We start from the raw sequence: 15,956 nt of genomic DNA, 5'->3' as shown, positions 1-15,956 counted from the left end.
AGTTTGATTTTTGACTCAAGTAGTTTTTTTTTTGTTTAATCTCGATTTTCCTTCCCTATTCTTAAAAGTTTCTTGATTCAAGAAAAAATTTTTTCAGCCAAATAATTTTTTTCTGTGTAATTATAGAAAGTTTACACACACACTAATACACGCACGCGTGCACACTGACACTCGGACATCATTCTGAAAATAGTCAGAATAGCTTCTTAGGATCTCAAAATGACATCTGATTGAAAATCGATTTTCGAAAATTGAGTTGAAAGCAATAACTTGTTGAATTTTTTCAAAAAATCAATATTCCTGAAAATCGCAACATTTTTCGCGCAAGAAGTAAAAAAAATTGAAAAGTCAAAAATCCACTGGATGACTAGATTTCTGAAATGTTTCGTATATAGATGCTGGTATGTCAGTCGAAACTCTTAGACTACTCCCAACCTTCGGAACTACCCCTTATCACCTTTAAGCAGACGAATCACATGAATTTTTTTCATTTTTGTTGCGCGAAAAGCGTTCCGAACTTCGGGTACATAAAAATCTTGGTTTTTGTAGTGGGAAGTTGAACTTATTCATTCAGTTTTTATGGTGCACTTGAAAATGTGAGACAATGATAAACCTTTTTCAACTTTTACGTGAATTTTTTTCAGATTCATTTTACGAAATGCATAGTTCTTAAATTTTTTTCGTGAATAAAACAATACAGAAAGACTGGTTTTGCATATTGTCTCTTTTGACAAAGCATTCTGTTTTAAAGTTTGAGAGAAAAGAATTTTTTGGTGCAAAAAATTTTTTGAATTATCAATTAAAAACAAAAATTTTCTTAGGAAAAGAAAAAAATTTTTATTATTTTTAAAGAATTTTTATTTTCACTTTGTAGTGCAAAAAATTTGTGCGGTAAAACATTTTTTTTTGTGTATTTTATTTTCTACTATTTTTACAAATTCAAAATTAGTTCTTCTAAATTTCGTTATTGCATCACATTTCAAAGTTTCGCATAATGAATACTTTTGCACATCTCTTGTTATATAGGACACTGGTTTGTTCTTTTGTAAGAAAAAAAAAGTTGATTAATAAAAAATTACTCAGTGATGTAAAAATAAATAACTGAAGTGAAGTATAAGTAAATGAATTGTAATCCTATGAGATCTGATATCTTCGTATCGACTACAGTAGACTAGTGACTAGTACATAAATGTACAAACCCCAGGGAAGCACTGAATCAGTACGACATACTAGTGTGTACAGTACGTCGTACATATAAGGGTACGTTATAAACATAGATCCACTGTACAACATAGTAACCATTCCGTAGCTCAAGCTCCTTCAACCACAAGTTCTCTTACGTTATGTCTCTAGTCTCCGGTATTTCTACATGATGCCTCTCACCACCCTCATCTTTCCCTCTTCACTCTCTTCCTCCTCACCCTGTATGTGTCATAATAACAATCCAAAGTCGCACACAAACCTTCACACTACCAACTTTGCAAACGATTTATTACACTCAACATAATCTCAATAGAAATCATTTATAATACTTAGTATTATTTGTAACTTCATTAATTATTTTATCGAAAATTTAAAAATCAACATTAATTTATTAAACATTACTTAAAATTTCATTTATTTTATTTTACTTCAAGTCTTTCATATCAAAAACTTTGAAAAATTTGTTTTTTTCTATTATTAATATCTTTTTTGTAATTCAAAATTACATAGGCTGTAAAAATGATAAATTCTTGACGGAATTTTAAAAATCGGTCGATTAGAAGATTAGAACTCAAGGTATAGACAATCGGTACATTCTCACACCCTCACCGCGAAAATAAAACTTCCCAAATTAAGCGGGAAAAAAATTTTCATACACGCTGAAAAAAAAATGCTAACATCACCACCTTTTAGTAGGGAATGATTACCATCTGTATGTAGTAATCAGTATCATGCTTTTATGTTCTATTACTATCGGATATGGTAAGCATTATTATCTAGATGGTAACCATTCTTATCCGTGATGATAATCATTACTATCTTAGAAGGCAAAATCGAAAAATTTTTCAGACATAAGAAATATTACGTTTTAGATGGTAACTATTACTATCGACAATAGTAATTATTACTATATAAGAAACAAATAGTTAACATAAAAGCATGATAATGATTATCATATACAGATATTAATCATTCCCTATTACAAGATGGTGATAGTTAGCATTTTTTTTTCTGCGGGTACTTAAAAATTGTAAAGTCTATTAGAAAAAAAAACTATTTGCAAATAAGGTAAAAGCCCCTATACCCGCTCAGTACCATTGGTCGCTCACTTTAACTGTTTAATGCGTCTTTTATAATTCTTATAAAAAAAAAAATTTCAACTAATAAAATTATTATTGATCAATAGTTATTTGTGAATCTAAATATAATAAAATATATAATGTATCAAATTATTTTATTATAGATTATAAATTTAAATTAAGTGACCGTTTACAAAATCACGCTCAGCCGGGCATTTTTTACTTTAACGTTCATTCGTTAGATTAAATTTAGGTTACGTCAAATTTTTTAAGAATTGTTATAACTATATCTTATTAAATATATTATTAAAATTCATGAAATTCTATATTATGAAAAAATAAAGTAATATAATTTATAAATTAATGAACTTGTCATAGTTTAATTGATATTGTCTCTCAGCGACTTTAGGGCCATATGTTGATTAAGTAATGGTACATGACAACTTTTCATGAGCGACTATGGGTACACTCAAGAACCTTATTTGAAAAATTAATAATAAATAATTATCAACATTGTTCTTCAAACTAAAATTTTATTCTAATACTTAAAACTACAAAAATAATTATAAAAAAAAAAATATATATAGGTTATCATTCTATTTAAACATTTATATTGAGTAATTTAATCTCACTCCAATGAAAAAAGAGCGGGTATAGGGGCTTTTACCTTAAATAGAATAAATACTATCTTTTAAAGAAATAGTTTAATAAATTGTTCTACTTAAAATTGTATTGGAGCTAAAAGTTGTTCTTATTACGATACATTATAAAATTTAAAATTAATAAATCCGTAAATTAGATAATTACGAAAGGTAATGACCATGTACTCTATATTAACGTTATGTCACTATCGATCGACGATCATATCACGTCTACTGTGGTTAACATTAATTAACTAACCCCCAAGAGCTTAATTGCTTCAGTTAATAAGATATTTTTTTAAACTCACGCCAATCAATGACATCCAATTAACTCGTTATTAGATGTAAAATATAATTATTAAATACATCCAATAATTAATATATTTATAAATAAGATTACAAATGCCAAAATATTTAACGTCGTACGAGGAAGGCGGTGGTACGTGGGTTAGTTGCGTGGGCGCGAGGCGCTACGAGGTAGACCCGGAGGTGGGAGGTGGGAGGTAAGCGGTCGGCAGAGGGCGTGGGGAGTGAAGGGTGGAGAGAAGGAATGAGGGGCTACAGATGAGGGTGCAGGATCGACAAAGAGCAGTAGAGCTCCGCGAGTGAGTGAGTCTACAGCAGTCGGGCAAACCTACGGACGCCATACTTGCCATTTATACTTAACTCCGTTTCTCAGTTATATATTACTGTACACTCCTAGAATCCCTCGCTGTACTCTACTATACTGTACACTTTTATTTTCGGACGGATTCTGTGCTACCGTGCCGGTTCAAAAAAAAATTTTTAAATTGTGACTTTTTTTTTAAGTGAAATTGTTTTTTTTTTTGTGATTAATTTTTTTTTCTCATGGAATTTTTTTCTAAACGGTGAGTTTTTTTCATGTAAAATATGAAATGTTTGAATTTATTGATAAGTATCTATGTCTATATATAGGTGTCTTATATTTTTTCCGATAAAAAATAAAAAATAAATGGTAGGAAAAATTGAGAGATTCTGAATGTAGACTTATTTCCTGAACAATTTAGTAACGTCAATATTCGATGGATATGAAGGAGTTTGATGTAAAAAAAAAAAAATTTGAAATTACGACTAAAAAAAAAAAAATGATAGTAATTTTTTGAACATTTGAATTTGATGATTATATTTACATACATAAATTTTGAGTTTGTAGATTTAGGAAGAAAAAAAATTAATGAAAATAAAAAAATCCATGATTTTGTGATTTGTAACTTCTGTTCGATTCTGGGTTTTAAATTTTGATGCCTGAGTTTCTGATAGGGAATCGAAAAGAAATTTCATTAAAACTTGAGAAATTTAATAAAAATTTTGGAGCTTTTATAGGTCGAGTTTTGGACAAAAAGAATTTGGTAAATTATGTTAACACTTGTCACAGTCTAGTTCCTCGAGTTTTTAATTGAAGGCCCATTACATTTTTTTTAAATAAAAAAAAGATGGTGAGAGAGAAATTATACTAATAATTTGATTGAATGGAATTTATATGGAAACTATTGAGTTTAGGGAAAAATGTATAGAACCCTTTTTTGTAAGAAATTTAATTCTCTGTAAAAAGGTGTTCTGTATATTTTTTGATAAAATTGATAGTTTTAAAGATTTTTTCATTTTTGGCTCTATTATTAATTTATAAGTTTCAATTAGTGTGATTGGAGTTTTAATTTAAATAACTCGGTAACTATTGAGTTTACGTAAAAATACAAAGAGACTTTTTTGTAGAAAATTTGATTTCCCACAAATTTTGTTTTATACATTTTTATCAAATCTGTGATATTCAAGCCGGAAAATGAATTTAAGTAGTGCTAAATTAAAATCACGAAAATAATTTTTGAAAAAAATTTGTTTACTATCAAACTCATAACAATCACAATTAAATAGTGAAATTCAATAGATTAATTACAAAATTATCACGTATTGCTATCTAGCCATTTATAATCAAATTAAAACCGCAGAATCTTTTGTTTGCATAAATTAGAGTAACAAACAGTTGGTTGAAAATAAAATAAATTTGTTTTAATTATCTCCTCGGGTATAAATTCTTGAAAAACTTTGAATGAATTAAACAAACAAACATACCCCCCCCCTCCCACACGTAGCAAAAAAAAACGTACATCTTTGTTAGCCTTAAATTTCACTCGTAATATAATATATGACAAAGAAAAAAAAAGAACCAGAACATCTGCCAGAAAGTCTTTTGATCTTGCCTATGAATTCAGAACCACTACATACAAACTTTTAAATATTATTTCATACATCTAAATCTAAACTAAATCCCCCTACCTGAATCCCTCAAATACAACCAACACACAATATAACAGACAAATCTTTTCTAACAATCTCAACAACTTTTTTTTTCTTATTTTTTTCAATTCATGTCAGTTTGATATTAAACAATATTTTACATCATAAATATTAAGAGAGCTCTGGTCATCTGAAAATAATTTTTTTTTATGCAAATCACCATGTCCGAGTTAAAATAATGTTTAGTACAAATCTGAACGAGCTATTGATTTTAAAAAATTTTTTTTTTCTCTATTTCTGAGGGGAACGTTTTCGAGAAATTTTTAGAATTTTAGAATAATTTAATTATTAAAAATATACAATGAGACTCTATTTTTTAACAACATTAATTTGATACCCAGCATATAATTTTAGTAAAAAAAAAAATTTTGGAAAAGTTTGTTAAAAATTTAAAAAAAAATCTGGAAACCAATTAACCCTGTGGGTCATTCGCCTGAAACTTCCCACTGTTTTCGAGCTCAAGGGGCTCGAAAATATTATTGTTAATACATGTTCGAGCTCTTTGAGCTTGACAATATCTTCAAGTACTTTTGTATTTTTAGCTCGACATCTCTCTCCTCCCTAAAAAAGTGAAAAAAAATTTGCCAACAAAATTTCGTAGAAAAATTTACGATTACTTTAACTTTAACCCCAAATAACTTTTAAATGAGTAGATTTATTGAAAAATTATAAGACACTATTATTGTAGAGCGTTAGAGTTCCTATAAAAATATGATTCGGTCTTACCTATACACCTGCGCGTTAACGTGTTTTAAAATTCTAAAGTTAAAAAAAACTTTTACTCATGTTATTTAAATTGGAAATAAAAAATCGCGTTCCAGAATCTCTTGATGTTATTAATAAGAGCTAAAATTCTAACGGGGTCATTTTTTCGATATCCTAAGCAATATTCTCGATATAATGTTGAAAAAAAATAGTCTATTTGTTGCATCAGTTTAATATATAAATCACGAAATTAAATAAAAAATTTTAAACCAAATTCAAATTTTTATCTTTTAGAATTTTTCTCAAAAAAACCTCAAATTTACGTTCGTTATTATTAGTAAATGTTATATATATTCACGAACAAAAATCTGATAATTTTTTAGAAAAAATCCCGAAATGAAAAAATAAGAATTTCTTTCATCAAAATTGAAATTTCCCGCCTAGAAATTTTTATGTTATTCCAATATTAATATATGTCATGAGAGATAGATATCTGATAAATCTATAAAAATTTTCAAATTTGGACATACCATAAATGTATAGGGTCAGACGTAAATATTGAGTAGAAACAAAGCTGGGAATCAGGATGCGGATAACCCCAAGTCCTAATTACTTGGTCGGTCAACAGAGATTCAATACAGTCTCGGTCTATGTAAATCGTAGGTTTACTTGAAATCAACATCCATAGGGTGTAGGGTGTAGAGTCTACGATTAGATTGAGAGGACGGTAGACATTGTTACATAGTCCTGGGGACTTTGGATTTTGTGGTAAAGGTCTCGGAAGTGTCATCAGTATAAGGAATATTGGGTGTGCCTAAATGTCATCGAACATATACATATATACACATATGTAGGTATATAGATGTATATAATGGTATAGTAACCGGACGATGAAACACTCGAAACGTGTCCAATGACTATCCCTTTAACATCCGTTCATCTAAATAAATACTTACACATAAACATGTTTATAGTCACGTATTAATGTGTTGAGGTGTTCACACCCCATCAGTCCGGATGTCCATGTTTCAAATAAAACATTTTATTACGTCAAAGTGGTTCGTTGAACTGCTTTTATCTGTCTTTGCAATTAAATGATGTTTTACTTTTTTTTTTTTTTGTGTCTAGACCACGACTTTCCGGTGCGAAAATCGGAAATTTCGATAAAAAAAAATGAATCATTGGATTATTGACTGGGCTTACTCATCCGGAACTAACTTTTTGCAATAAATCTCTGCATTTTGAAGTACGAGAATTTTTTCCCGCTGAAATTAGAGTAGTTGGATTTTTTTTAGTGCAAATGTACAAGTGTAAGGATTTTCTGGATCTTCGGTTCTATAATGACCGATTAAAATAATTTTTGCGATAATTTTTAATGTTTGTTTTAATGCTTGTCGACCTGCAAATTTATTAATCAGTTTGACGGCAATTTTCTAAATAATTAATAAAAACACAACTGAAAATTTTTTTCATCGCAATAAATTCAAAACTTATTTTGATTCGAATGCAAAAAATTGTTACAACTTATTATCATTATTATTATTGTTGATGATGATGCTGTTGTTATTGCTGAAGTTGTAATTATTTTGGTGCTGATATTATTGTCATTTTATTATTATTGTTATAAAATTTAAATACATACCTGCATAAAAAAACTTTATATGTGAAAAAATATATGAATATTATAAAGTGATATATTGTACAATATATACAATAATATTTATATTTTTGGCGTATTAGTATATGATATTGTATTGAAAAAAAATATATTGCTGCAATATATTAATTAAATATTTATCAATGTAACTTTTTTTGTGTATGCTCAACATAATATATATCTTGATATATCATTTTTTATACTGATATATTGCATTGAAAGTAGTATATTAATTAATATATAGTATGATGTATATTTTTGATATGTTTTCCAATATATTGCAAAATATATGGTACTCCATATATTTTGCAATATATAACGTTTAATATATTGGAAAATATATGATATAATACATTTTTTCCGTTGTATGATGTGTCACATAATAAAAACGATGTATTTTAGCTTGTAATTATTATTTCGATGCTATTGAACAGTTTTTTAAAGAATATGTTATATGAAGACTATATAACTGTTAATATATTGGAAAATTATAATTTCAATATACCACAAACCATCGATTCAAACATATAAGTTCATCCATATACACGGAAAAAAATTTCTTGTTGCTGCAACAGGAAATTTTTTTCCGTGTATATAATCAATTATACAGAGGCAATATATTACTAATTATATGAGTCAAAATATATGGAAATATATACAAAGTTCATAATATTATACTTCATAAATTATATACCATCCGTATATGACAAAAATATATTGAGCATTATATGAGAAAATATATATAGAAAAATCTAAAATATTGTATAAAAATAAATATATTATTTAAAATACATAATTCAATACAATATATGTAAAGAACATATATTTTTAGATATAGATATTTTTGCCGCCATATATTTATCACACACTCGCCACATATATTTTTATATATTTTTAACCATACATAGCTTTTTCATAAGGGTGAATTTGAGGGAAAATAATTATTGGTAATTAATTCTTCGGTTGAGCTAGTATTGCGTGTACGTCAGAATCTCGTTTAAAGTAATATAAAAAGTAGAAATGGATAGTAAAGAGCTTTAAGCATTGATGGGTTTGGTATTTTCAGTTTAACAGGTAATTACAGATACAATAGCCATTTTATTTCATTTTATTTATTTTTCAACCTCTATCGATTTAGTCAGCAGCTTTATCCGGTGATGTATTTAAAGAGATTTAATGGATTTAATTATTATTAAAAGCTGTGTTAAGCGGATATAGTAGTGTGCGGAGAAAACAGTTTTTATAATCCGCTACAGTAAGTTGCTTATGCAGAAAAAAAAATAAAAAGCCCATCCGATGAATGGTAGACGGTGTTGGAGCTGTTATGAATGAGTTTGCCTACCGGCTACATCATCTATGTCGGCTATCTTTTTTATCCAGACATCTCTATCCGACGAAACGTCCCAATTTTACCCAACACTTTTTTTTCCAACTAAAAAAAAAAGAAAAAAATTTTTCCTATTTTTCCGAAGCTTATTATCTATGGAATTTTGCTTTATTATAATTAGTTATGCAACTTTCACTGTACAGTAACATCCGGTATGAATCATTCGTTTATCAGACTACTCTTGAATATTACTCTCTAAACATGAATTAGTGATTTTTCACTAATTCTGAGTGAATATTTTAATACAGTATCAAATTACAGTATCAAAAATCGGTATGGACAATAATTTATAGCGAAAAAAAAAATTTTTTAATTTTCAATAATCGAAAAAAAATAGTAGCCGCGAAGGTCCCACGACTGGAACCATCTGAAAAGTTGTGGAATATATAGGAGTTTGTTGACAGAAATTTTCAGGAAAATCAAAATATGCATGATTTTCAGAAAACGACTTTAAAGTTTTAAAACTCAAAAATAACGCAGAAAAATTTTTCTAAAAAATTATTTGTATTTTTTTTCTAAAAGTACATGGGATAGCGAAACTTTTTTATACTTTGAGTTTTTTTATTTAAAATATTTTTCAAAAAGTTATAAGCAAAAAACAATGAAAAGAGCGGTTTTTTTTTGAAAATTTCATATCTTTTGAACTGATGATAAAAAAAATCTCAAAATTTAGGAGGATGAGTTTTTTGATGAGTACTAAAAAATATGAAAAAATAACAGAAATTAAAAATTAAAATTCTCAAAACCGTCCGATTTGGCGTGGAATGCCCCATATAATACAAAATGGCTATTATTTATATTAAACTTTGATACACATAGAAGAGCAAAATTTGTAATTTCGTATATTAAAATTAATATGAAAAAGAATCGAGAAATTGGTATCTACAGTTATTACTATTCAAATAAACATGGAAAAATTTTAAAAATAAGGAACTGAAAAATTAGTAAACGTACATATTAATATATAAAGATCTATAGTATACGAATTTTTCATTTTATTATTTACTACTTATTCGATATATGTGTATAATAAATTAATTTATAATAACGAATAAATAACATTTTGTATTAATTATTAATCAATGGGATAAAATTTATAAAATAAGAGTTAAAAATTTTCGGTATTTTCATGAGCAAAAAATCAGTATCTAGTATAATTTACTACTTATTCGATTTATGTTTATTGTAAATTAATTTATAATGATGAATAAATGTTATTTTAAGCTAATAATTAATCAGTGATATCGAATCTATGAAATAAAAGTTAGTAACTCTTGGAATTTCCGTCTGGAAAAATCAGTATCAAAGATACCAATTCTTAATTTGACCAATCATTACTTTTTAATAGATTATGCCATAAATTAATTAACTTTCACTAATAAGTCACGTATTATACCTAAAAGTAATAATATTTACTTAATTTTTGAAATAATTAATAGTAGAGTTTTTAGGAATCTACAAAAATTAGTATACTACTTTGCATTAAGCACATAATAGTACTAATTATTGATAACAGATTCCATTTTTTACTATTATTTATTAATTTTGAATATTCTGTTTTTTTCGTACATATGGATAGAGTAAATTAATTTAGACCTTTTGTACATTGTTAAGTGTCGTTTCAATAACATTCCCTGAAATTTTTACGCGAAAATATCCACAAACAAGCTGGTGATAAAGCTTTTCCAAAAACGCCTTTGAAAATACACGATTTCCGGTGATCACTGTATTTCAGCTAGAAATTATCTAAAGTACCCTTAAAATTTAGTCAAAGTATCATCAAATCCTCCCCCCAACGGTCTCGGATAATTTTTTCTTTCATTTCTAAATTTTTGGTGGTTATGTAAAGTGAAAAGTGCTGCCATTTTGGGAGTGGAAAACCCCTTTAATGTACAAAAAAAATCTCAAACTACTCGTTCGAAGGAGGTATTTTATATGAAGAAAGTGTGTTCCAAGTTGGACATGAATCGGTCATGTAGTTCTCTAATGGCAGTGATCACGGAGTTTAAAAATATGATTTCGAGAAAAACGCGTTTGAAGTTTTAGGAGCTAAAAAAGTGAAAAAATAATTTTTTTTTCAACTTAAGGAAGGGTGAGGCAAGAAGACCCCCCTGAAAATTTGATCAAGAAATTTTTTGTTTTAACTTAGCGAAGAGTAGAGCAAAAACGTCCTGATTGACTTGAAATTTTGGGAAAATATTATTGAAATGTTTAACTATAAGAAAAAACAAAAAAAATCTTTGACAAAACTTTTTTCATCGGGAAGATACTTATATCACACGATTACAATGGAAATTTTATTTAATACTTTTTCATTATTTGAAATAAAGTATTAAATGTACAAAAATGAAGCAGTGGCCACAAATAGTACTTCTACCCTATATGTTTTGTTTTTCGATTCAGTTTCACATTGTTTTATTTATTTATGAATTGCATTTAAATAAAAATTTAGTAACATCAATTTTTAAAAATATTTATCAATACAATATTTTTATTTTAGTTTATTTTTGGAGTTACAGGTGCGTGGATCAATAAACAAGATAATACGAGTATACATAGAGATGATTTTCTCTATCTCTTTCTGTCTAGAGTGAACGACAGTAGCTTCCTGATTTGTATATAATTCCGATAGAAAATTACTTTTCAGTACAGTAAAATCATGCTAAAAAGTGAAACAGCTGATTTTTCTTGATATCGTTCTATAGTTTCGTCAATTATCGAGAGAAAGATCTATTGTACTCTCACATGACGCTCGAATATTGAACTTTAAACGCAGGAGTTATAAAAAAAAAGTTTAATTACCAAAAATTAAAATTTTTTCCGAATAATAACCCGGGTCGAAAAAAAATCTTGGTTATGACTTAAAATTTAAGTCAAAATCCTTCAAATTTCAATTAATTTAATTTTTTTAGTCTGTAAAATCTCCATAACATTTGACATAGATTTGACTTTTTGTGGCTTAGTTAGGATCGATTCAAGACAAAAAAGTCACATTCAAGTCAGAATTTCGTCGATTTAAATAATTTTACTTAAATTTAAGTTAAAAAAAGTTTCATTCAAGTCAAAATTGATTCAATTGAAATATAGTTTATCCAGATTCAAGACAAAAAAAGTTACATTAAAGTCAGAATAAAACAAAATTGGACAGTTACAACGCAAATTTAAATAATACTTATACTTAGTAACATATAATTGATGATAGTAATAATTATTAGCGACATTTATAATATTAAAGATGAAAAAACACTAGACCGATTTAAACGATCACTAGAAACGTATGTTAAGTCATATTGTAAAATTTAAATTTAGATTTAATTGTATTGTAATTATGTGTAGAAGATATATAACAAGTAGCAATTCGCTAATTCAATAAATCTATAATAATAATAATAATAATAATAAAAATGATAATAATAATATGAACATTAATAACTATGCCGAATATATTATTATTATTGTTGTTGTTGTTGTTTTTGTTTTTATTGTCAACATTAATGGTAGTAGCACCAGTAATAGAAGTTAGACATAATGTTATGATAACAATAATATATTTAATAATAATATTACTAATTAAAAAAATAATTATTATAAATATTCGAAAGTTAAAATTAACTCGAATATAGAACTAGATTTCGAATCGATAACCAGTTGTTTTTTTAAGACAAAATAGGTCAAATTTAAGGCAATGAAATAATTTAAGCCAAAAAAAGTTAAATTAAAGGAAACTAAACAATTTAAGTCAAAAAAAGTCTAATCTAAGGCAAAAAAGTTAAAAAAAGTCAAGATTAAGTCAATATTAAATCAAAAAAAGTTTAAAAAGTTAAAATGTGGACTACAGTTGTCGGCATATCGACGACTTTAAAGGAAATCAAGTCAAATTTAAGATTTTTTTTTGACCCGGGAAGTTTTTTCTTTACAAATGTTGGGCATAATTAAATTTTCAGTGTTTTAGTGCCCTAAACATTTATACATACAGTCGAGTCGCGTTATAAGTCCTCTTAGTGTCTCTCTCATATTAACGCGAGTCTGGTTAAAAGAAAAAGATACAAGCCGGACTTAAAACGCGACTCGACTGTACATATATTTATTTTGCAGTCTCATAACTAGATTCTGATCCTCAATAATACAAAAATTATATAATTATTGAAAATTTTAGTTTTTTTCTTCTTACAAATGATCAGTTTATTAAATTTTCTGTTCATTTCAAATACTCATAGGCCTCTATAATAATTATTTAACGCTTTCCAAGCCTAGATATCGAATAAATTCTCCGTAAATTAAAAAATAATTCATAATGATCAAAAATTTATTTTTCGTATCCCAAAAACAAAAATTATGAATTTATGATTTTTTTTCTGTTATTCATAACTCTATTAGTCACGTATATTATCAGTCACTTTAACAAATCAATAATCGAGTCTATTTATAATTACGAATATTAAATATCAATAACAATTCTCAGTGAATTCATCAATAATAAGATAAATATTTTATAAAAACAATGATATCTTCAGTGATTTTATATATTTAAAATATTTTGTTCTATGTCTCTTATTTTTATCTTTGCAGAACAAAAAAAAAATCTGAATTTTTTACTCAAGTATAAAATGAACTTTTTTGAATGCCTGAGATGACAAAAAAAATGTTATCACAAGATTTATAGCTGTGACCGAGTTTTCAACGACTCTCTTTACTTTTATCGTCATCTTTTATTACACTCGGTATTCAAAATCACGTTTATTATATATATATATATATATATATATATATATATATATATATATATATATATATATATATATATATATATATATATTTTAAAAAAATAATAATAATAACTTTCTTTTCACTTGAATAATTTGTCCTAATTTTTATTAATAATAAAACCAACGATCTCAACTACTCATTTAATAAAAAAAAAAAAAGAAAATACTTTCTATACTTTGATTGTTAAAAAAATAAAAAAAGTTAATATCGGGTCACAATAAAACGGAAATACTAAATTTTGATAATGTGAAGAGAAAAATCTAACGGCGCAAGGACGTCATTTTATGCAGCCACATGTGCAAAATTTTTTTTTTTTTATTTCAAGTTGTATTTTTTTTGTTTTTTATCCTCCGCGGTTTATTTTTTTTACGTTCTTTTTAAAGTACCGTCAGTTTGGTTCTTTTAAAAGTATGTGTACACTGCACAGTGCATAGGGTATACTAAGGGCTTGGGTAACGCGATTTTTTCTTATTGCTACTCACTGTCTAGTCTAATGTCGTGGTTCTCATTCATTAATTGTGAATTTTTTAATTCAAATTTAAATTTTAAGTACTCTTGTAATTCATAAAGAATTTAATATTTTTTATTTTTATGACGACATTTTTCATTCTAAAATTTTATGCTATACAAGTAACATAGGATATATTTTTCGTTTAAAATCAACCCGAAATAGTATATTTGCAAAAAATCACGTTAAAGTAATTTTCAAAAATTTTGTGCCTATAAACGTTAAATTCATATAATTATTATACAGTTATACATTTTTAGATATATAAAAATATAAGTACATCATTAAAAAGCAAATTTAAAGCGCTACAAAAATTAACGGACGCATTTTCATACCAGAAATTACTTATAATAAAAAAATTAAAAAATTGTATTTCCTTTTTTAAAAAAGTTATAATTTAAGCAAAGCTTTTTTTTATAATTTATAATAATTAAGCTTGATAAATAATAGTATTTAATAACTTTTCCATGAGTGAATAAAGTTTAAACTCCAACAATTTTTACTGCCCCGATTTATCATCAAGTTTTCCCGTTAGTGTACCAGCGACTCGTTAAAATTTTTTTATTTTTTTTAAAATCTCTCACCCGAAAAATAAACTGGCAATTTTTTACGTCTAATAAATATGAGAAATACCTTTTTTGATTTATATACATAGTTCTAGAAAATTAACATTTTTAAAATAAAATAAATTAATGAATAATAAGAAATGAATAAAGTCATAACCTCTGTTACCTTTTACTTTTATTTTAAAAATCATCTCTACTTCTTCGTGACTATCTTATCATTTAAAAGATAAAAAAAAAAAATACGTGATTACTTTGCCAAGAACTCCCATCTTTTAATGTTTATCTCAATAAAAAATCCATTCTTAAATAATGAAATTTTTTTTTGTCACGAAAGTAAGAAAGAATTTCTCTTTTTTTATGCACAAGATGTTCAGCCATTATTATTAGTATTATTATTATTGATATTTAATTAAGGTCAAAATATAAAGAGGATGAGATGTTATGATAAAGTTATACTGTAGAAACGTTTGCCCATTTTATTTTTATTTTAAAATTCACAGTCAGCATAACTACCGCGAAACTGTTACATTTCACTGTTTTCAGTTCTGTCCTCGTATAGAATGTATAGAGTTGATATATGTATGTATATATAGAATGCTATTAATATGTACATACTACATGTATGTACCATATTACTCTTGATTAAGTTTATTGGTACGACATTTTGCAAAATAATTCGTTATTTATTTGTTTATTTCTCATTTTTGCTTTTTTTTTCTTTTTACTGCATGAGAATTTAATGGAGTTTTAATTTTTAAAGACTTTTTTTTTTGTTGATGAGAGAGTAAGTCAAAATTTATGAGGATTGTAATGTTAATACTGGTTTATAGTTAATAAAAAATATTCATTGAAGAATTTCTGGTTATTTATTTTTTTTTATTTGAATACCATTTTAAACATTATTTAAAAGTTGTACACAACTTTCCAATTATAATTGTGGATAGCAAACGGAAATTAAAGTATTTACGCTAATACTGTAGGATTAGTTGATATAAACAGTGAATGAGTGGACATTAAGCTCAGGCGAGTCCTTAAAAAATTTAAACTTGAATTAAAAATGAATGCTTTTCTTAAATATGAGAATTCAAAACTATGAGAGCCGTTTCCCTGTGGCCTTTCTGTTTTTT

The 15,956-nt window shown here is 26.5% G+C and overlaps 1 protein-coding gene across 3 annotated transcripts in view; it reads left to right on the top strand.

The window, feature by feature from the left end:
* Positions 1 to 15,956, top strand: part of LOC103570633 (dystroglycan 1) — a 55,417-nt gene that overhangs the window by 15,199 nt on the left and 24,262 nt on the right. Inside the window, exon 1 of one of the 3 annotated variants that reach the window (XM_053739836.1) lies at positions 3,520 to 3,792. The exons of the other annotated variants lie outside the window; for them this stretch is intronic. The gene's annotated coding sequence lies outside the window, so the exon portion shown is untranslated. Of the gene's footprint in view, positions 1 to 3,519; positions 3,793 to 15,956 lie in introns of those variants that run through there. 3 annotated transcript variants of the gene reach the window in all.

Source organism: Microplitis demolitor, chromosome 6 (genome assembly GCF_026212275.2).
Source record: "Microplitis demolitor isolate Queensland-Clemson2020A chromosome 6, iyMicDemo2.1a, whole genome shotgun sequence".
NCBI classification, from domain to species: domain Eukaryota; kingdom Metazoa; phylum Arthropoda; class Insecta; order Hymenoptera; family Braconidae; genus Microplitis; species Microplitis demolitor.
The sequence above is the reverse complement of the archived record's forward strand: the minus strand, read 5'-3'. Positions and strand labels throughout refer to the sequence as shown.